The sequence below is a fragment of the Lucilia cuprina genome, chromosome 4, assembly GCF_022045245.1.
Source record: "Lucilia cuprina isolate Lc7/37 chromosome 4, ASM2204524v1, whole genome shotgun sequence".
NCBI lineage: Eukaryota > Metazoa > Arthropoda > Insecta > Diptera > Calliphoridae > Lucilia > Lucilia cuprina.
In genome coordinates this window covers 64514797-64537540 of record NC_060952.1, presented here as the reverse complement: position 1 = coordinate 64537540, position 22744 = coordinate 64514797, and the positions used below count along the sequence as shown (strand labels likewise).

Sequence of the window (22744 nt, the reverse complement as noted above, 5' to 3'; positions counted from 1 at the left end):
ACAGACATTAACAAAAGGCTTCAATAATTTTCTTTGCACTAATTTTTTAAAATTAGTTATAATGGATTTATTCTAACTGAAACACGATTATTAAATATATGTATAATAAATATGATTATTAAATATACTTATATATGTATAAAAAAACTTAATATAAAAAGAGTTAGAGAATTTGGAAGATATTAAAAATTAAAAATATTCCTAACGAGAATAGTCTCCCAAATGATGCCGTTAAGATGATCGCGACATTTCTCAACGTACAAATAAATGATATTGATATAAGTAACTCTTACAAGCTAAAGAAGTCTAAAAACATCATAGTAGAGTTTACCACTTTATCTAAAAAGAAAGAATTGTTGGGGAAAATAAAGCGACATAGGATAGAATCCAATATATTTACTGAGGATGGTGGCATCATTATTCTTGTCGAAACACACATAACAAAAAGCGAAAATAATATTTATAATATAAATGGTTTTAACTCTCACTTCTTAAAAGAGATGGTATAGGAGGGGGATAGCATTATACGTCAGAGAGTCTATCACACACACGAACATTTCTTTAACAACAATCTCTTTTGAAACAATTCAAACTGATATTAATGGTAACAAAACATACTCCCTCATCAGCATATACAGAGTAATACAAAATAATAAACAAAGTAAAAACAAGCAAGATGTTATTGTAATTGGTGATATAAATATTGATATCTCTACACAAAACTTAACAACAACTAAATATAAAGATATGCTCATATTCATATTCGCATATTACAGAAATTAAAGCTAATGCTTCTATGTTAACCGCAATTATTACGAAATTTGTAAACTCGAGTATCGATAGTACAACCATAAGAGCGTTATTGAAAACATCAATAATTTGACCAATTTACAAAAGCGGTATAAAAAACGATTTCAACAATTACAGGCCAATTGCTATATTGTCAGATATTGAAAAAATAAGATAATTAAGATAATTGTTCGAAGATTTAACAATTTTTAAAGAAATACAAAATAATCAATCAGAACCAATATGGCTTTCAAAAAGGCAAAAATATAAACAAATTACTTGGAAACTTTGCACATTATATAAATAAACATCTCAGTGAAAATTTCCACTGTTTAGTGTTGTTTATAGATTTTAATAAAGCCTTCGACACGCTCTCGCACAGTAATCTTCTAGATATTTTGGAAAAAATGGCGTAAGAGGCAATTGTTTAAATTGGTTTAAAAATTACTTAAACCTTAGAACATATAAGGTGAGAATTTCAAACTGTTTACGCAATGAATCTCCTTTAAATGAAAACGGGGTTCCCCAGGGCTCAAAACTCGGTCCAATCTTATACTTGTTGTATGCTAACAAAATGATAAACATACTCAAGAATAGCACTGCTTTTGCATATGCAGATGACAAAGCCATTATTGTGTCAAATAAAAAGATAGAAGATGCAAAACTGAGTACAATCTGTTTTACCTTAGCAACTGTGCTACATATAATGTCCTTAATTAGGCATATTTTGCTTTAGCTGAATCTTACCTTAGGCATGGTATAACAGCATGGGAAGCTCTAAATATTACAGAAGTATAAGTATCTAGATGTTCTTGTAGATGACAACTTTAAATGACTATCGCATACTCAAGAACTTCGCAAAAAACTAGGAAAAACTGAGTACAATCTGTTTTACCTTAGCAACTGTGCTACATATAATGTCCTTAATTAGGCATATTTTGCTTTAGCTGAATCTTACCTTAGGCATGGTATAACAGCTTGGGAAGCTCTAAATATTACAGAAGTTTACAACAAACCCAAAACCAAATTCTAAACATGTCACATAAACAACACCTTCAATACTCCACGATATACGGCAACAACAACAACGCAACAAATGCTATTTCAATTTACAATACCTCTAACAACAATTCAACACCACACAATTTTTCTGTCGTCGAACATACCCACTAAACAATTTTTGCCGAATTCGTACCGACAGTCTGCACAAGTTGCCGAATTCGTACCGACAGTCTGCACAAGTTGCCGATTTCGTATCCGAATTCGTTACGGAAATCGTATGAAAGGTTGCTGAGAATTAGGAACTCTTTGTCTGAGGAAATTCAGAAAAATTTGCGGAGTTGTCGGTCAAAATTCGTTACGAAATCTGATGTAAATTCCTTGGGATATTCTCAAGGAATTTTCGACAAATCTGATTAAAGTCGAACAAAAGTCTGATACCATACCTGACATGCTTTCGACATTTCGTACGAAAGTCAGATCAGATATAAGAAAGTCTGATAAATGTCGGACAAAATAACAGACAGTTTGTACAAAAGTCTGATTAAATATAAGAAAAGTCGGATAAATGTCTGATAAAATGTCCAACAGTTCGTACAAAAGTCTGATCAATTATAAGAAAATGGCCTGACTATTCCGATTAACTAATGATGAAAACTATTTTCATTTATATAATTTATTATAGGTTAATTTTAATAATAATTTAATTTATTTTGAATTATTCATGACTTCTTAAGGGTGCATAATAAATAATAGAAACTTATAGATTATTTTTAAAATTAAGCAATAATACTAACATATTATATACGAGTTATATATAGTTAATAGGTTTCGTTGCAAAAAATAACCACTGATTTTGAGCGACATTTTTACAGAGCAGAAATTGTAGAATTTATAGGAAATCATGCTCTAATAATTGATTTTATAGGAAAAATCAATAAGAATGAGCTTAATTTCACATTTTTATAATGCTTCAAAAGTGCATTTAGTATTATCCAAAGATGCACTTTTTTCAAAAAATATTTCAAAAAAATGTGTCTTTGTGCATAATCAAAGTATGCTTTTTGCACTTTAAATTTGGGACTTTAAATTTTCAGATTTTAAACTTTACAACGCTATATTTCGAAAATTACGAAAGTTATAAGGCCCAACATTAGTCTTTATACATGTTATATATGGTACATTAATTGGATGGAGTTTTATTAAATTCAGAGATGATGAAAAACACCATTGTTTGATGGGAAATTATTAAACCACAAGTCAACATTATAACCATTATAACTCCTAAAGGGATTACAATAAATTAAAAATTTAACACTATTTTTTAAGGGCATTGAATATTATATTTACGAATGATAAAATCAGGTTTTGATTTTTTTTTAAATTGAATTTTTTTCTTTTGCTCTTATGCATTAATAGTGCATCTAAATTCTGTCAAATTAAGTTTATATATCTTAAATTTTCCTGTAGAATAGTATACTAAAGTCAGATTTGAAATATGTACAGCAGTTTTCGGTCTATAAAAAAATGTCGCCCAAAATCGGTATTTTGGCCGCAGATATGCAGATAAAGGAGTTGAAATTTAAAAAAATAATTACGCCAATATTAGCGCTGTTCCAAAAACTGCCATAAAAAGTATGATATTACAATTTCAAAAATATCGCGTGAAGCCTAATAGTTATATATAGAGTTCATTGTATACATACATTTATTCAAAATTATAAAATTAAACCATTAAAAATTATGTATTTTTTTTTGCTAATTTTTGTGTATTAACAAAGTTTAAAGAACTTGAATCTATAATCATCACATAGATGTTCTAAAGACCAACTGAGAAAATAAAAACTGAATTCCCTTTTAAAGTACAGTTGACGAATTTCAAAATATAAACAGGTTTGTGCATGATTTTTATAAAAAAAAAAACAAAGTTTCCTTCAGATAATGTACAGAGTTGTAGCAAAGTTCTCTTAACCAGTGTTGCCACAACAAAATTTCTTTTCTAACCAAAATTCGAATAAAAAATAACCAAATTAAGAAAAAAGTAAACAACATTATTTTTATTTGTTTTATGTTTAAATTTGGACTTTAAAATAACAAATTCATTTTCTGAAGTGGAACTATGTTAAATTTCGTGGTATTATGAAGACAGTTATGAGCGCTAAAGTAATTTTCTGTACAGGATCTTATATGAGACGTATGGTCAATTATGGACCAAATCTCATAAAATCTGACAGAGATATTTTAGTTCCTTTAAACCTTGATTATGTTGAATTTTGTTGCTTTAAAGTAATTTTCAGAGGAGACTTTTTATGAGGGATAGAGTCAATTAGATACCGATCCTCATAAATTTTTACAAATACATTTCAAATAAAACTTTTTTATATTGAATTTCACCGCAATATAGTAATTTTCTGAATAGGGCATAATATGGGGGCTAAGTGAAATCGTTGACTGATAGTTCGCATTTTCAATACCAATCAAACTGGGTCAATTAAAAATATTTTTGCAAAATATTTCAGTTTTCTATCTTGTTTCTTTTCGACTCTATCGTGTTTTCAGCAATAAATATATGTCTGTTCGCAGATTCCTTAACAAATGCAATTAATATTTATTTTAAAAAATAACTGAGTTTTTAACGCACAATTTAAAAATGTTCCACATACGACTTTTTGGAGAACAATTTTAAATTAAAAAATTCTTCCCATTTTATGAACAGATTTGGAGATTTCGTTCGAAATTTGGGTTTAAATTATAATACCATGTAGCGGATGTTAGCATTACATTCATAACTTCAGCAATATTTGCAAACGTAATCTATCCAAATTATCCGACAAATTGACAAATTATAGAATTTAAGACGGTAAAATAAAAACTAGTATACAACATCACCGAGAAAATGTAAATAAAGTCATGGTGAGATAGTAGAAGTCAAAGGTCATGAGTATCAAATCTTTACATATAGCGCGATTATTGTTCGTCGTATGAGTTTAGATGTTATTACAACTTTTGTATACAATACAATTTCATTTTTCTTAGCTGTGTTACTTAAAAATACCAGTTGATTAATACTTTAAAGATATTGTGATATTATTCATGCATCAATCAGCAGAAAATACTTTATTCTTATTAAATCATTTATCTTACAATTTCGGCAAATTAGCACAATAATTGTTTATGCAAAATTTCAAATAGGTATAGAAGTTGCAATTATACTTTAAATTTTAAATTTAATTTGGAGGACATAATCTAATAAGTACGTAGACTATTCCCACACACAGAAAAAAGATCGATTGGAAATCGGTTACCATGATGAATATTTAGTTAAATTAATTAAAATTCTATTGCTGTTATTAAAAATCTGTAAAATTAACTAATTTTCTATATTCAGTACTAAAAAACCATAATTATAAACGAATTGTGGTGTTAACAATTTCCATATCAGTAATTTGATCGGTATCGGTTATTAATTATTTTTGTGAATTCAGTAAAAGAAGCCGATTTTTATTTAGAATTGAAACGTCAGAACATCAAATATTAGTCGTTGCAACTGAAAAATAGTAGAGAGTAAAAAATATTGGGCACTGCAACCAATTATTAATGGAAACAACTATTTAAAATTAAATGATGATTAAAGGAACCAATTTCGATGTTCACAACCAATAAGTTGGTAATTTTAGTTGACGTACATAAAAATAAATAAAATAAAATGAATTTATATTTAATAAAAAGACAAATTACATTTGAGGATAAATAAATACGGAAATATCGGATATAAAAGGTAATGTTAAATATGTTTTATATCTCCTAATCTATTTTGTGTTATTTTCTATTAGTTTTCTTAATTTTATAGCTGCGGAAAGGTAGTACTCCTTTGGACATGTTAGACAGGATGAAGAACAAAATCCCCGGCACATAAACAACAAATTTTCATCAATCATCAAATAATATATATATGTTTTGTAAGTTTATACAGATTCATATTTTATTGTAAATATTTTAAATAAAATGAAATATATTTTAAAAATACACATAATCCACAAATTGGGTTTTAATAAATAATAATTTCAGTTGTAAATTCCAATAATTTCAATCCTGATTACCGAATAATAATCAAAAATAGTTGTGTACTCCATATATTCAATAAGAGTAACCGAATTTTACAATAATTACAATCGAATAAAGGTATAGTTGTGAGAACCGACTGAATTCGATTGGAAACAAATTCGGTTATCACAACGAAACTGTTTTCTCTGTGCACCAATTTTTTTTTCATATAAGTATCGCGAGTTCTTTACATAAACACAACCAATAAGTTGGTAATTTTAGTTGACGTACATAAAAATAAATAAAATAAAATGAATTTATATTTAATAAAAAGACAAATTACATTTGAGGATAAATAAATACGGAAATATCGGATATAAAAGGTAATGTTAAATATGTTTTATATCTCCTAATCTATTTTGTGTTATTTTCTATTAGTTTTCTTAATTTTATAGCTGCGAAAAGGTAGTACTCCTTTGGACATGTTAGACAGGATGAAGAACAAAATCCCCGGCACATAAACAACAAATTTTCATCAATCATCAAATAATATATATATATGTTTTGTAAGTTTATACAGATTCATATTTTATTGTAAATATTTTAAATAAAATGAAATATATTTTAAAAATACACATAATCCACAAATTGGGTTTTAATAAATAATAATTTCTGTTGTAAATACCAATAATTTCAATCCTGATTACCGAATAATAATCAAAAATAGTTGTGTACTCCATATATTCAATAAGAGTAACCGAATTTTACAATAATTACAATCGAATAAAGGTATAGTTGTGAGAACCGACTGAATTCGATTGGAAACAAATTCGGTTATTACAACGAAACTGTTTTCTCTGTGCACCAATTTTTTTTTTCATATAAGTGGCAACACTGCTCTTAACCCTCCGTCATGCACATGTATCTGGCCAGATATTTTACGAATTTAACTGTGATTTTAATATATTTCTAATTTGGTTAGGGGTTTGAGTCTCCAGGTACCCTCTACAAATATTGTTAGATATCGTAATATTGTTACTAAAATGGCATATTTTTCATATAAATGTACTGAAATACATAGTGTATCTCGCCACATACATGCGCTACGTACGTGACTATCGGAACATGTGCATGACGGAGGGTTAAAAAAGAAGTGAAAAAAGGAATCAAATAACTGAGCAAAAAATATCAGAAAATATGCAGACTAATCTGTTAAATATCTAAAGGAAATTTAAGGAGTGAGATCGAAAAATTCTTAACATACATATATGTTTATAAAAAAGAAACCACTAAACTTACAGCTTTATTTTTTTTTATTTGATTCAAATTATTATTACAATTTACAAAAAAAAAAAAAAAATTTTATAGTTTTAATCACTAGTGATGAAATTTTGAACCCTTTTCGGAAACCCTTCCATTAACGTTTTTATAGTGCTCTCTGTCACTTTGCTCGGGCAGTTTGGAGGATTTGCCTCTCTTGGTACAAATACCACATTATTGTCCTGGTACCACTCAAGGGCTTGTTTACCATAGTGACAGGATGCCAAGTCAGGCCAAAAATAAGTGGACACATTATGCAGTCTTATGAATGGAAGCAGCCTTTTTTGTAAAACAGCATATTGCTTGCCATAACAAGAACTTTCTGGGAAATTTTGTCTGCTTTTGGGTCCTAAACTTTTCTTCAACATTCCCTCGAGCATCAGCAACATAAAACTTTTGACCTGGAAGTTGCGAAAAATCTGCCAGAACATACGTTTCGTCATCCATTATGCAGCAAGAATATTTTTTTATAAAACTTGACTTCAATTTCCGTGCTCTGTTTTTGGCCTCTAAATTTTTAGCAGCGTTCCTGTCAGGAACTTTTTGAGCCTTTTATGTTTTTAAACCTGCATTAGCTTTAACTTTTCGTACCAAATAGTCCGAGCACTGAGCTAACCGAGCTGCTTTCCTACCGGATGTGTTGGGAGCTCTTTTGAAAATGCGTTCTATTTTTTTTGGCTTTAGAAACATCATGTGGACCATTCCTTCTACCTGAACCAGGTTTTCTATCAACTGACAAGTTCTCCCGGTACTGTTTAATAACATTGGACACAGTTTGACGGCAGACCTTTGTATGCTTGGCCAACTTTTTGTAAGACCAAGTTGGGTTTAGTTGAAAATATGTAATAATTTCAGTACGCACTTTTTTCTGGTCATTCATTTTAATCAGATTAACAAAAAAATTAATATAATTGACATTACACATAATAACTGACATGTTTTTCAAAGGTAACTTGATCAAAAAAAAATCAAATAATACTTTGGTTGAAAAATGTAATGAAAAACGTGTGTTAAGAATTTTTCGATCTCACTCCTTATATTGTTCGCTTTATTGTCTGGTGAAAAAACAATTCTCTTCAGATTATGTGCTGATTTATAGGATATTATTTGCAAGCCATTTTATATTTTACTTCAGAAAATGTGCAGACTATTCTCCTTTATGTCTAAAGAATAAAAATAAAATTGTCCTTCGCCAATGTGCAGATTAGTCTCATAATTGTCGAAACAATAAAATTTCTTTTCGACAATGTGCAGACAAGTCTGTTGTTAATCATTTAATACTTCAGAAAATGTGCAGAAAAGTCTAATTAAAAGTTGGCCGATTATTCTGTAAAATGTCTAAAGGAAAGTTATATTTATTATACAAATTCATTCATAAGCAAAATTTAAGCCATAAATTTTGCATAAAATTCATCTAAACCTCTAAAAAATAATGCTCCAAAAAATATTTTTTGGAGCATCGGTTTTAGTGACATTTTTCAAATCACTTCGAAAATTTCACCACTAATAGAGAGTTCGTTTGTGAGTGAAATGACGTAAAAATTTTTTGTCGGCCACGGGCCTCTAAAGTTCAAAATATTTATGGCTATATCTCGAAAAATATACATTTGTTTGGAACGATATATATATATCAAATTAAAGGTATTTCAAAGACCTTTCCAATGATATTGAACATGATATACAAAAAAGAACCCATTATAGGTCAATTTTGGGAAACATAATTTTTGACCCGATATTTTTGAGGTTTATCTAAAAAATCGGGGAAAAATGCCTTTATAGGTAAGTATATAAATTAGATTGTTTAAAAGCCAAGATATTGAGCTTTTTATTATGGTATAATATGTTTTTGTAAGTATTATAGTTCCTGAGATATTAATAATTTAATTATGATTTTGCTATTAAGAAAAAAAAACGTATGTATACTAATCTTTATTAAGCGAAGCCGGTGTTAGCCAAAGCAAATATATTGAGCTTTTTATTATGGTATAATATGTTTTTGTAAGTATTATAGTTCCTGAGATATTAATAATTTAATTATGATTTTGCTATTAAGAAAAAAAACGTATGTATACTAATCTTTATTAAGCGAAGCCGGTGTTAGACATACCATAGAGGAGAAAGTCCTTGCGACCGGCCGTAGGCCGGCTATTTAGAAAATCTTTATTAAGCGAAGCCGGTGTTGGACATACCATAGAGGAGAAAATCCTTGCGCCCGGCCGTAGGCCGGCTATTTAGAAAATCTTTATTAAGCGAAGCCGGTGTTGGACATACCATAGAGGAATCTGACAACTCTGATGATATGTAAATTAAATTATAAAATAAATGGTTTTTGAAATCAAATATCTCTTTCATTTAATTAGATACAGAAATGATTTATACCTTAAAAAAGCTTAAAAGCTTAAATCGTTGGCTATTAATATATAAAAATTTATAATAGAATTATATAGATATTTTTTCCAATTTCTTTTAGATGAAAAAAAAGTCGGGTCAAAATATATATTTTCTGGAAAATAGTTGGTCCATATTTTAGTATCATGTTATATACCATTGAAAGGTATTTTCAATACCTATAATTTGATGTATAAATTTTTAGCCCCGTCCACTCGGAAGTAGGCGTGGCCGAAAAAAAATTCTATCTTTTATCGTCTCAAACGGTCTATATTGTTTTTTATACCCTTCACCTTCGTGAGAAGGGTATATATAAGTTTGTCATTCCGTTTGTAATTTCTATAATATAATTTTCCGACCCTATAAAGTATATATATTCTGGATCCTTATAGATAGCGGAGTCGATTAAGCCATGTCCGTCTGTCTGTTGAAATCAGTTTTTAGAGGACCCCAGATATCGGCGAGATCCGAATCTTCAATAATTCTATTAGACATACTTTCGAGAAGATCGCTATTTAAAATCAGCAAAATCGGTCGGTAAATAACGGAGATATGAGCAAAAATCCGAGACAACCTCTGAAAATTTCATCAAAAAATTGTTAAAAAAGAAACAACAACACTGTATATAGAAAAAGATGTACACGTGTGTGTTTGGAATCCAAACATACAAAAAAATACACAGCAAAAAATATGATTTGCATTTTTTGTTAAAATAAAATAATTTTCCCTTTTGTTTTGCAAATATATTTTTTAATGAATAAAAAAAAGCATTTAAAACGTTTTCAATTATATGAGAGTAGATTGTGAGTTATTGTACAATAATTTTTATGCGAATAATGTAAGTTAGATATTTAAAACTAACACAAATTTTTTCCAATGCTTTTTAAAACAATTTTTTTACGATAAACAAAAACAAAATCTACGTCTCGTCAATGTTTACCAGCAATGAATACGAAAGTGTTGTTGTTTTACTTTTGCTTGCATACTGTTAAGAACAACAACAACGTATTGCTAATGTTAAGCGCATATAAGTGTATAGAAAACACACTGTCTATAGCTAACCGCATTTACAAATACAAAAGAGTACCAAGCGCATAAGGCTTGGGCACCCTTGGTTTGGATGCTGTTGGCGTCATTGCGTTGTTATTTTTGTTTTTCTGTGTTTTTCGTTATGTATGATTAGATGTCTGTTGGTTTAGATGCCTGTATATTCTGTGTTTTATTTTGTTTAGCATTGTTGTTGTTGTTCTTTTTGTTTAGCTTTTGATGTAATAATAATGTAGTCGGGAGAAAATTTAAAATTTATAAAAGATGTTTAAAATACACTATGGTGAAGGATATATAAGATTCGGCACAGCCGAATATAGCACTCTTACTTGTTTTTTTTTTTTTTTTTTTTTTGAGAAATGTCACTAAAGCCGACTTGTTCCAATTTCTGTATAAATTTTAGGGTATTCAATTCTTGTTTTCGTTTTATCAGGTTCATTCGACAAATAATTAATTGAGGTTTTAGGATAGCCGATTAATAATCGGATAATTTAAAATTATTCGGTTAATCGAATAAAAGAAAACTGGAGGTTTTCATTGTTATATTATAATTAGTTCAAATTATAATTTTCGCTCTTTTCAATTCCACTCTATGTAAATTTTTTTATTAAGTTTTTCTCTCAAATATTATAAATTTGTTTTTATGTGAAATCCTTTTCTTTATATAGAAATTAATATTTTTAAGACTTTTTCACAAGTTCAAAATACATACGTTCTAATGAACTAGTTCTAATGAACTAGCTAAAGAACTTATTAGACATTTTTAGGAACACTAATATGTTTCTCAAAATTTTTCCATGTCATATTTTTAAGAATCAGGAAAGGAATGCTTTAAAAACTAAGAATGTTGAATTTTGTGGAATATATACAATAATTTAACTGTTAAATAGTGAGTTTTTCTTAATCGGTTAATTGATGGCAATTATTCGGTTCTTTATTTGAAATTTCACAATTTTCATTTATACTAACGATTAATCATCAAAAACTAATCGATTGACCGATCGACGAATAATCGTTTGAATACTCTAATAAGTATGACTGTTATATTCGACTATGGAGGGAATCATATATATAAAGGGTAGGATGGATGATGGACCGATCCTAATAAAATTTGGCAGAGTTATGACTGTTTAAGCTGGCCACTTGAGGGGCCACTTGTATTGGGACTATAATTTTCAATTTTTTATAAAATTTTAAGTCTAGCTCTTTCTACTCGGACTCTATCGTGTTTTCAACAGACAGGCGGACGACATTTTGATTTATTTATAAATTTTCAATTTATAAAAAATAATTCGAATAATTTTTGTCGAATATTTGAATAATATTTTAATCCATTTTTCACACACGATCCAAACCATATGCATACGAAAGCACATAATTTATATGGTATAACTGCGTACTCAGTTTTTGATTTTCTGATCGTTTGTCCTCTTTAAAGGACTTTAAAATTTGAGGTATATTTAATTTTCAAAAATTTTTATAAAATATCTTTAGCCACCCTATTATAACAATATGGGTATCAAACTAAAGAGGACAATTGCAGTATTTTTATCTCGTATTTTGTTTTATTTTTTAAGAATTAAAAGATGTAAAAAATATCCTTATAAAAGTTTATCCTTTATTATCCTTGAAATTTTATACAAAATTGTTCAACAAATAATAATACAAAATTGTTCAAAGATAATAAAGACATTAGAATAGAGATCAAAAGTCTAAAATTTAGTCTTCATAGCTCCATTTGTTTAATTTTTATAATATTTTTTAAATATCTCAATAAATTAATTAATAAAATTTTCCCCTCTGAAATTTTCAAAATCCTTTTTTTGTTAAAATATTATGTAGAAAAATTAGAAATTTGATATTGTGGAACCGAGTTTCTTTATCTCTATGATAAAAAGTTAAAAAAGTGGAAACTTTAAAGAATATGAAAGGATAAAAATCGATTAAGGATATCTTGCATTATTTATCTTTTCATGTTAAAACTCCCTTCTGCACAGTGGGGCAGAATGGAAATTTTTTGGAAATAAATCTGGCATTTCTAAACGGCTGATCCGATCGGGATAAAATTTGGCGTGAGCGTAGCCAAGGAGTAGGAGCAGATGCCCCAGGGACGGAGCTGTGGCGGCTCAAAGTAGGGTACCTACGACATGTAAAATTTTTAAACTCGTGCCATTTTTTTGTTTTTCACCCAAAAATTTTTATATTTTCTGAAAGCGCTCGACGAGATCTTTAAAAAACATGCTTGGACATACTACTTATCTCTTATAATACCCGAGTTATAGGCATTTAAAAATTTAGTGATACAAAATTCACCATACCTTGGTCCGCCTTTGGACTCAATTTTTTCTGGTTAGTTAGACAAAATTTTCAATAATATACAAAAAATTTCAGATCAATATCATTTACAGATCCAAAAATATACGTTTTTTAATTTAAAAATTCAAAAAATTTTAAATTTTTGCCGTTTTTTGCCCAAAATGTGTCTTAACTCTTTTATTAATAAAATAAAATTTTCTTTAAGAACATATAACAATTTTATAGTTTTCTAAAAGGTATCTTTACGCAGAACGCTTTGGCGTAAAAAACTTGTCCTATTTTTTGAAAATGTTGCCACTGCGTCCTTCCGAATATGACCTATTTTTTATCAAAACTTCAACTTTGGGCGACGTGTTCTAAAATCCCAAAGCTGGGATCAGAAAACTGAAAGCAGTTTTGGCAACCTCAATAAGTTTTCTATTTACTCCAAAAGTATTTTCCCAGCCCTGAAAGAAATGTGGACCCTATGGGCAAAAATGTAAAAAATCCCATTTTTGGGATTTTCATTCCTATTTTTGGGAATTGCGGGATGCCCTTTGACCTTTTTAATTTTTTTTGCATTTTCTTATTTGAAATGACAAATTTAACAAGCGTTGAAGATTTCATTGAGTTTTGTTCATAAATAAAGATTTTGTCATATATTACACCGTACAACAAATTGGGAAAAATTGTTGCACACATGAGCAAGATCCTATACGTTGGAAACTACATACTTGATATAGTTAAACTACATTTTTGGTTTTTTATTTTCTGATCGTTTCTTCCTTTAAAAGGACTTTAAAGTTTAAAAGGAAGAGTAAGTATAATTATATTTAGCTTAAATTTGGTTTGGTCTAGTAGGTCAATATAGGTATCGATTTAAAGAGGAGAATAACAGTATTTTTACAAATAAAATTGTTTTAAAATGTTAGAATAAAAAAACTAAAAAAATGTCCTTTTAAATTTTAATCCTTTAATATCCTTATTTTTTATAGTCAGTTTTTTTTAGAAAAAAATATATGTTATATTTACAAATATGGAGTTGCAGACTCCCAAATTTCATGTCTTTATCATTATTAGTTCTTTGTAAAAAAATAAAAGTTAAGATGTATTCAAATTAAAAACTTTTGTTGAGAATATTTTGTTTAATTTAATTTATTATTTATACCAATTACCTACCCTAACGTTTTATCCTAACGTTAAATTGACAGTTTTCAGACAAAATAAACATAACCGGTGGTTGAGATAATATGTCTTAAAATATATAAAATTTTATTTCGTATGATTATGACGATTTAGTGATTAAAACATGCATGTTCCGAATTCTAAAATCCACTTCAGGATAATATGATAAGCGCAATATTAATATAAATGTAAAATATAATATAATTAATATAAACATTAATATCACGATGAAAAGCTACATAAAAAACGTTTATATATGTAGACATAAATCTCTCCTCTTAATTTTATAATATACATATTAAAGGCCTGCTTATGATGGCGCACACGTTATTTGTTTAACAAATTGTCGCATTATTGTTGTCTTGTGCAGGCCTTTAATCTCTATTTGACTCTAGCCCACATTCAGAAAATTAGTTTTTCTTCAATATGTCGCAATTGAAATAAAATTCAACATAAATATTTTATTTGCTAAAATAAAACCACAATATACATAAATATTTATGTATATCGTGGTTTACTAATTGCACATGATATACTGTTGAATTTTTTAATAAAAACTATATAACAAACTACTTTGATAACATTTTTGGGATGTCAAAGATATTTTTAAAAGATATATAGAATTTAGAATAGAGTTCGGAATAATTGTGTTAAATTAAAAAGGAAAATATAATTTCCAAGAAAGGAGTTTTAACATGCAATATATCCTTAATCGATTGTTATCCTTTCATATTCTTCAAAGTTTCCACTTTTTTTACTTTTTATCATAGAGAAACTCGGTTCCACAATAACTAATTTCTAATTTTTCTACATAATATTTTAACAAAAAATGGACTTTGAAATTTTTAGAGGGGAAAATTTTATTAATTAATTTATTGAGATATTTAAAAAATATTATAAAAATTAAACAAATGGAGCTATGAAGACCAAATTTCAGACTTTTGTACTCCATTCTAATGTCTTTATTATGAATATTTTTTGTTGAACAATTTCGTATAAAATTTCAAGGATAATAAAGGATAAACTTTTATAAGGATATTTTTTACATCTTTTTATTCTTAAAAAATAAAACAAAATACGAGATAAAAATACTGCAATTGTCCTCTTCAGTTTGATACCCATATTGTTATAATAGGGTGGCTTAAAATATTTTATAAAAATTTTTGAAAATTGTATGCACCTCAAATTTTAAAGTCCTTTTAAAAGGACAAACGATCAGAAAATGAAAAACTGAGTACGCAGTTATACCATATAAATTATGTGCTTTCGTATGTATATGGTTTGGTTCGTGTGTGAAAAATGGTGTTGGACGGTGTTACATATTTGTTAAATTTCTTAAACTATGCTTTATATCAAAATTTTAATAGGGTCGCAGATAGCTACAACAATTTAGTCCATATTTATCCCTTAATATCTTTTTTTAGTTAGATATGGAAATTCTCGGCCCTTTACAAAAAATTTCAAGCCAATATCTCAATTACATTCAAAAATATGTTCATTTAAACCTGTATCCTTTAATTTCATATTTTTCATATTTTAGTATTAAATATGACAGAACATGTTTAAATCTTATATTTACCTATTTTCTATTTGTTTGCTTATCCTTATAATTGAAAGGTCCTATTATGCTTAAATTTTCAGAAATTTATAACTATTTTTTACCTCAATTTTTTCGACAGATCATTTCGTTCTGTTTCGTTTATGATCATGTAGGTAAACATGTACAGGTAATGATAATTTCGATTCATTCACTAATAAGAAATATCAATGACTGAATTACAGGTTATAGTAATATAGTCCAAAATGTTAAAAGGTAGACAGTTCGTAATTTTTTACTTTGGAATACCTGTATCGGAAATGACAAGAATTGGTATATAAGCATCATTAACAGCATCAAGAATTGTGTCAGACTTTTCAGAAGACCATCTAAGGAAAATTCATAACTGTGATGTTGTCTTAATGTGTAAGTGGGGATGTGACGGTTTATCAGCACTTCCAGAATACAAACAAGCTTGTGGAAGTCGAACATTAACAGACTACAAAAGTGTATTTATGTCATCATTAGTGCCATTACGAATTCGTTCATATTCCCTTAATTCATCATCGTCAAGCATCGGAAATTCATTTGAAGATTTATGTATCAATTTTTGTAGACCCATTCGATTTGAATATATAAAGGAGTCGAAGAAAACAACAAAAGATTTAGTGGAATATTTAAAAGATGAAATAAATGCACTGGAGCCCATTTGCATAAAAATAAAGGAATTCTCTATTAACGTATCATATCAGCTAAGCTTAACAATGATTGATGGAAAGGTCAGCAATGCCATAACAGAAACTTCTTCCTTCTGGAGATGCTCAATATGTAATGAGAAAAAGTCGCAATTCTCAAATATAAACAAAAGCAGAAGTATTAATGAAGAAGTCCTGTCTTTCGGAATTTCACCACTTCATGCCAGAATACGATTTTTGGATTACTTTTTACACATAGCATACGACCTCAAATATAGAAGTGTGCCAGAGAATCTTACTAAATCAACAAAAAATAATGAAGAATTGAAAGAACTGAGAGCTGCGGAAAAAAGCAGAATCCAAGAAGAATTTAAAGTTCAGATGGGATTAAACATCGACAAACCACTTCCAAGTTGCGGTAGTACAAATTACGGTAGTACAAATTACGGTAATACGGCGAGAAGGTTTTTTCGTGATTTTGAAATTACTTCAAAAATAACTGGAATCGACAAGGAGTTGCTTCGAAGAGTTAACACTATTTTAATGGCACTGAATAGTAAACATAAAATTAATGGAAATCGATTTGGGGAATATACATCTGAAATTTCTAAATTACTTGTATCTCTGTATCCATGGAGGGAACTAACACCAACAGTACACAAAGTATTGTGTCATGGTCAAATAATAATTGAATCGAATATTCTTCCAGAAGAAGCCCAGGAAGCGAGGAATTGAGATTTTAAGCATGTTCAACTTTTCAGCTTAAGAAAATGCTCCAGGCAATCACAGAATGAAGATATTTTTAATAGTTTACTTCTATCTTCTGATCCTGTTCTTTCAACTATGCGAAAAAGATGGATTTGTTATGAAACTCTATCATCTCAAAACGAGGAAGATTTAAAGGACTTATATTACCTTATGGATATGTATACCGTTATGACAGATTATTTTATAGAAAATAAGTAGTGTTAGGAATTAACTATATAAGTAGGTTGTAAGAATTAATTGTATTATGTTTAAGATAAACAGTTCAAATAAAAAAAGCTATTATACTAACTGATGAAATTGTATTAAATTGTGTTTTATATTTCGGTGGGCGGGAAAGGTGGTTTGTGTGGGGTGATTTAGGTGTTGTTGTGCGTGGCTCATAATAAAATTATATTTTTTTATTGTATATACAATGTTATAGTCTTTAATAAAATAATTAAATAATTAATTTTTAAAAATTGCCCAAATATTTTATTCAACACCAAATGTATGTTCTGTCATACTTAATACTAAAATATGAATAAGATGAAATTAAAGGACACAGGTTTAAATGAACATATTTTTGAATGTAATTGAGATATTGGCTTGAAATTTTTTGTAAAGGGTCGAGAATTTCCATATCTAACTAAAAAAAGATATTAAGGGATACATATGGACTAAATTGTTGTAGCTATCTGTGACCCTATTAAAATTTTGATATAAATCATAGTTTTAGAAATTTAACAAATATGTAATATATGACAAAATCTTTATTTATGAACAAAACTCAATGAAATCTTCAACGCTTGTTAAATTTGTCATTTCAAATAAGAAAATGCAAAAAAAAAATTAAAAAGGTCAAAGGGCATCCCGCAATTCCCAAAAATAGGAATGAAAATCCCAAAAATGGGATTTTTTACATTTTTGCCCATAGGGTCCACATATCTTTCAGGGCTGGGAAAATACTTTTGGAGTAAATAGAAAACATATTGAGGTTTCCAAAACTGCTTTCAGTTTTCTGATCCCAGCTTTGGGATTTTAGAACATGTCGCCCAAAGTTGAAGTTTTGATAAAAAAATAGGTCATATTCGGAAGGACGCAGTGGCAACATTTTCAAAAAATAGGACAAGTTTTTTACGCCAAAGCGTTCTGCGTAAAGATACCTTTTAGAAAACTATAAAATTGTTATATGTTCTTAAAGAAAATTTTATTTTATTAATAAAAGAGTTAAGACACATTTTGGGCAAAAAAAACGGCAAATATCTAAAATTTTTTGAATTTTTAAATTAAAAAACGTATATTTTTGGATCTGTAAATGATATTGATCTGAAATTTTTTGTACATTATTGGAAATTTTGTTGTCTAACTAACAAGAAAAAATTGAGTCCAAAATTACGCCCGGTATTCAAAAAAAGGCGGACCAAGGTATGGTAAATTTTGTATCACTTAATTTTTAAATGCCTATAACTCGGATATTATAAGAGATAAGTAGTATGTCCAAGCATGTTTTTTCAAGGTCTCGTCTTTGTATTTGGGTGAAAAGCAAAAAAATGGCACGAGTTTAAAAATTTTACATGTCGTAGGTACCCTACTTTGAGCCGCCACAGGGGCATCTGCGGGGTTCATCTTCAAAACTTAAACTCGAATACTCCTTGGCTACGCTCACGCCAAATTTTATCCCGATCGGATCAGCCGTTTAGAAATGCCAGATTTATTTCCAAAAAATTTCCATTCTGCCCCACTGTGTTCTGGGAAAGTACATTTTCCTTTTTAGTTAAACACAATTATTCCGAACTCTATAGTTATTCTAAAGTCTATATAACTTTTAAAAATACCTTTGACATCCCAATAATGTTATCAAAGTAGTTTATTATATAGTTTTCATTAAAAAATAGAACAGGGCGAAGGTATATCATGTGCAATTAGTACACCACTATATACATAAATATTTAAACAAGTTAGGAAAGTATAGCCGGTCTGGGCCGAGCATATCATACCCTACACCAGTTGTGAATTTTTTTCAAATGTGATTTATGTTAGCAAATAAAATATTTATGTTGAATTTTATTTCAATTGCGACATATTGGAGAAAACTAATTTTCTGAATGTGGGCTAGAGTCAAATAGAGATTAAAGGCCAGCACAAGACAACAATAATGAGACAATTTGTTAAACAAATATCGTGTGCGCCATCATAAAAAACTGACTATAGAAAATAAGGATATTAAAGGATTAAAATTTAAAAGGACATTTTTTTAGTTTTTTTATTCTAACATTTTAAAACTATTTTATTTGTAAAAATACTGCTATTCTCCTTTTTCAATCGATACCTATATTGACCTACTAGACCAAACCAAATTTAAGCTAAATATAATTATACTTACTCTTCCTTTTAAACTTTAAAGTCCTTTTAAAGGAAGAAACGATCAGAAAATAAAAAACCAAAAATGTAGTCTAACTCTATAAAGTATGAAGTTTCCAACGTATATGGCCTTGCTCATGTGTGTGTTGTACGGTGTAATATATAAATCAAAATATCCGTTATAAATGAAGCAAATCTTTTAGTACTTATGGCAATTTATAAAAATTTATATTTTTAAAAATAGCCCAGCAAAATCTTTACCAGAGATGGGGGTAGTTCACTAAATTATTAGTTAAATCAATATTTAACTAACACTAAATATTATTTCAAAAAATATATTTTTTACTAATTTTCTGGAGCTTAGTGGTAGTGAAGCTTATATTTTTAGCACTAATATTTTTTAGTGATAATTTTATTTTTTTAACTATAACTCAATTGAACATCTATTAAAATGGAAAATACAGATTTTGTTAGCGATGGCACTATGATAGACCCTACATATGCAGTTACCCCAACAACATCTCATGCTTTAAAAAGAAATGGTTGAAACACCTAAATTCCAAAATTTTGCCTTCTTCTGCTCAAGTGGAATGGTGAACTCTCCTCGGAAAATTAAATCAATTGGTTAATTTTGTACCTCGATTGCCACGTCATCTGCGTTGCCAGTTGCCAAAATGATGTGGTTACTGGATGTTTTTTAGGCAATAGCTTGGAACCTTTGTAAATAATGAACGTTTTACTTATTAATATACTTATTAACTTAAACAATTTCTAGACTGTCCTATTAACTTAAACTTTCAAATGAGTGAAACATTTCTCTGTTGAAAAAAAATAGTGCAGGAATATTTTTTGAACTAATAATTTAGTGTAGAAAAAATTATTTCACTAGGCTGTAAAAACAAATATTTTTACTATTTTTAAAATATTTTTAGTTAAAAATTTTAAATATCACTATCACTATTATTGAATGAGGCTTATATTTTTCAATTCATCACTAAACATAAATAAAAATAGTGAATAATTTTGAACTACCACTAATAATTAGTGATAGTTAAAAATTAGTGCACTACCCCCATCTCTGATCTTTACATACCCGGTAATTAGGCAAGTAATATTGGAGAAAAGTGTAAGTAGTTACTTTTTGGGTGAATAACTAATTATTTTTGTTCGACGATGACCAAAATATAAATAGTTACAAATCAGCTTACCCGACTTTTCCGGATTTAAAACTGGTTTTACAATTATTTTTCATGTTTGCTATTCTATTCTCTTAATCAATGTCCCATTAAAAAATAGTTTTATCATTCTGTCTGGAATGTGTGTGAAACACAAATGTAAATATCAACATTTCTGGAAAAAAAACTTCAAAATCGACTACAGTTAGGAACACTAACTAATTGTTTCCTGCACTTCTAAAGTGATTATATGAACCTGTTTACGTAGAATTTAGTTACTATACAGGTATTTTTAAGCTCAAATGTATGTTGAAGTCATATTTTAGGTAGGATTGATTATTGACCGATATGATATTTTAAACATAATTTTACTAAAACAATATTAGTTCCATAAAAAGTTCCTGGTGAATTTTATTGCCATCCGCGCTTTTATATTATAGTTTTATTTCTAGAGGAAAACCTTATATCGTAAACCATAAATCGAAGACGGATAATGCCCATTTTCTATACCAAACAAAAAATTTTCGAAATTTCAGCTGTCTAGTTCGCTTTATCGAATGACGAATACAATCTTGTTTGACGGTGGGTAAAAAACAGGGATTGCCAAACCTAAAACTGTTAGTGTATTGGAGAGAGTGAGAGAACTGCACTACAAGAAAGTGTAAACTTATAAAGATTTATAGTCTTTTGAAAAATTTGTAGATAGTGAAATAAAAATTGGGATGGAAATACCTCTTGATGTTCTGATGAAAAAATCTAACAATAATTTTCATTTCTAATTACAATATATTTTAATTTTAAAGTTTTTTGCAAATTACAATTATTTGTAAAGTGTAATTGAGCAATAACCAATAACAATTATTTGCAATTCTAATTGAAATGTTGGCAATTACAATTATTTGCAATTGAAGAATTTCCTTATAATTACATGTAATTAGTAATTGTAATTTAGTGCACTACCTAAATTGTTTTTAATTGTAATTGGAAAATCTTCAATTATAAGTAATTGTAATTTTTAAACTTCAATTACAATAACAAGTAAATGTAATTAGCCAAACTTCAATAAAATAAAAAAATTGTAATTGATAATTTCAAACACTTGTAATTGATTATTGTTCTATTACACATAACATGTAATTTTAATTGATCATGTAATGAATTACTACCCAAGCCTAGTAAAAAATATTTTTTCTTTGCATTAATTCTTCAATCCATATATTTTTAGAAATAAAAAAATATTTCATAGTATATTAGTATCTAAATAAAAATTCCCAAATAATGTTTGAAAAGAAGAAAAGTCTGATTAAAATGGAATTTTAATTTATCGGACTAATATTTTACGTGTTTTTAATGAAATTTTCTATATTAATGCTTTTGTGAAATCCTGGTGTTTCTAATATTAAAAGATACTCATATTGTTAAGATTTTTTTATTATCTTAAAACACTTTTCAATTTTCATCATTAATATTTTCCGTGCTTTAAACAAAGTCTTAACTATTTTCAATAGGCTTCTTCCATGGGGCAATAGAAGATCATGTACCACATTTCATTGAATTATCTTCAAAATTGCGACATGTAGTTGGATTAAAAAGTTTACATGAATGGACGGACATAGCTAAATCGACTCAGAAAATGATTCTGAGCCGATTGGTATACTTTAAGGTGGGTATAGGACCAATATTATTGTGCGTTACAAACATCAGCACAAACCCAATATACGCTCCCCATTAAAGTGGTGCAGGGTATAATAAATGTGTATTTGTTTTTATATATGTATGTATGTATGCATGTATGTTTGTATGTATGTATGTATGTATGTATGTATGTATGTATGTATGTATGCATGTATGTATGTATGTATGTATGTATGTATGTATGTATGTATGTATGTATGTATGAATGTATGAATGTATGTATGTATGTATGTATGTATGTATGTATGTATGTATGTATGTATGTATGTATGAATGTATGTATGTATGTATGTATGTATGTATGTATGTATGTATGTATGTATGTATGTATGTATGTATGTATGTATGTATGTATGTATGTATGTATGTATGTATGTATGTTTGAAGTCTATAGTCGCCTAAACGGCTAATCCATTTTGTTGAACTTTTCACGGTGTGTACCGTATGCCTGGAAGAAAAAATAGGCT

General features: G+C 28.4%; 1 protein-coding gene across 5 annotated transcripts in view; it reads right to left on the bottom strand.

Moving 5' to 3' along the window:
- LOC111683220 (xaa-Pro aminopeptidase ApepP) overlaps nt 1-22744 on the bottom strand; it is a 388046-nt gene that overhangs the window by 263024 nt on the left and 102278 nt on the right. The gene's annotated exons all lie outside the window — the stretch shown is intronic.